The following is a 1,799-nucleotide window of genomic DNA, read 5'->3' as shown; positions in this document are numbered from 1 at the left end:
AAAGACTGGAGGGAGAGAAGAAAGAAAATAGACAGGAATACAGGCCCTGAATGGAAAACTCGAGTAGTTTCAAGAACTTGTTCACGAGTAGAAGTTCTACCAACATCTCTGTCAGCCGAGACCCTTGCATTGCAAAGACCTCTTGCTAAAAATGATCAGCAGTTATTGAAAACAAAGAATCAAAAGATAAGTGTATATTATTAATTTTTTAATCATTCGAAAATATTTTCATTATATTTTAAATAATTTTCATCATTAATTTCAAGGTATCCAAATCTTCTTTTGGCCTTCTCAGTCTCCTTTTTTGAACTCACAGATCAATTTTATTCTATTTTGCTATGTCTAAGCATCTGGAGAGAGGAAAGATCTCTCAGATAAAAAAACACCATCTCCATCTTCCTTTCCCCACCATCCCTGGTTAAAATTCTGAGAAACAGGAAAAGAAAGAAATATTCATTTAATTTCATGCCTCAACCCTCTTTCCCACTTAATGCAAAGTGGAAGCTCAGGGCAGATTTTTTTTCAGAACCTCGGAGGTATGATTACAGTGAAGACAGAATGAAAGGTTAGAAAATTCTCTCAAACCCCAAGGTTCTTCCTAGTTCAGGAGAAAGTTCTTTACAAAATTCCTTTTCTGGGTCACTCCATGATAGTTCCTCCTGCTAGTCAAAGCCTTCAATGCCATCATTTGAATGCAGCCTGCATCATAGGTGAGCATTGTCATTGAAATCTCTCTAGTGGTTTATCACGAGGAGAGGATCTTGGAGGAGATGAGTCTCAGCACAATTGTCTCTGGCTGCTGTGAGTGTAGAAGTCACCACGGCAACAAGAGCAGGGTAAAGAAGAGCAGTGTTATTGTTCCCTCCTGGGGTGATGCTACAGAAAGGGCCTTGAGTGCTCAAATTTATCCTCTTCTACATCCTGCTAGATCTCTCACCACCTCTTGCTACTGGAAGTCACCCCCTTCCTCCTAGTATTTAGACTGCATTCAACAAACTGGAAAATTGTATATATATAAAATAGATACAGTCATCTCTCAGTCTGCAGGGGATTGGTTCCAGGACCCCTGTAGGTACCAAAATCCACAGATGCTCAAATCCCTTATATGAATAGCATAGTATTTGCATAATATGACCTATGCATAACCTCCCATATACTTTATATAAATATAAATATCTATCTATCTATCTATCTATCTATCTATATATATATATTTGCCACGCCATGTGGCTTGTGGGGTTTTTAGTTCCCTGACCAGGGATTGAACCTGGACCCACAGCAGTGAGAGTACAGAGTCCTAACCACTGGACCACCAGGGAATTCCCCTCCCACATACTTTAAATCATCTCTAAATTACTTATAAACTTAATGCAATATAAATGCTGTGTAAATAGATGTAAATACAATGTAAATGCTATGTAAATTGTTCAATCCGTGGTTGGTTGAATCTCTGGATGCAGAACTCACAGATTCAGAGGACCAACTGTCTATCAGTGACACACTGGCTAATCACCTGAGCATTCCTAAGGCATTATATACGTCAAACTTGGAGCCCTAGGAGAAATACGAGTCTAAGAACTTGAAATTAAAAAAAAAAAAAAAAGGAAAGAACTTGAAATGTATCTCCCAAATGCCAATCTTTCAATCCCTCAAATAAATAAATAAAAGACAGCAAGACCTTAACTTTGTGTGACATAGCATCCTGTTCTTAAGACTCCTCAATGTTTTTCATTAATCATTATCAAGTTTCTAAAGACTGCTAGAATTTCTTGTTCCCAATGAAGAATGGACTGGGGTTA

General features: G+C 37.9%; 1 non-coding gene across 1 annotated transcript; it reads right to left on the bottom strand.

Annotated features, from left to right (window-relative positions):
• Nucleotides 1–1,246: 1,246 nt before the first annotated feature.
• On the bottom strand, nt 1,247–1,319 carry TRNAE-CUC. The gene has a single exon. It is a non-coding gene; the product is annotated as a tRNA-Glu (tRNA).
• Nucleotides 1,320–1,799: the final 480 nt, after the last annotated feature.

The sequence above is a fragment of the Phocoena sinus genome, chromosome 3 (genome assembly GCF_008692025.1).
Source record: "Phocoena sinus isolate mPhoSin1 chromosome 3, mPhoSin1.pri, whole genome shotgun sequence".
Classification (NCBI taxonomy): domain Eukaryota; kingdom Metazoa; phylum Chordata; class Mammalia; order Artiodactyla; family Phocoenidae; genus Phocoena; species Phocoena sinus.
Note: the sequence above shows the minus strand (reverse complement) of the source record. Positions and strands in the feature narration are given on the sequence as shown.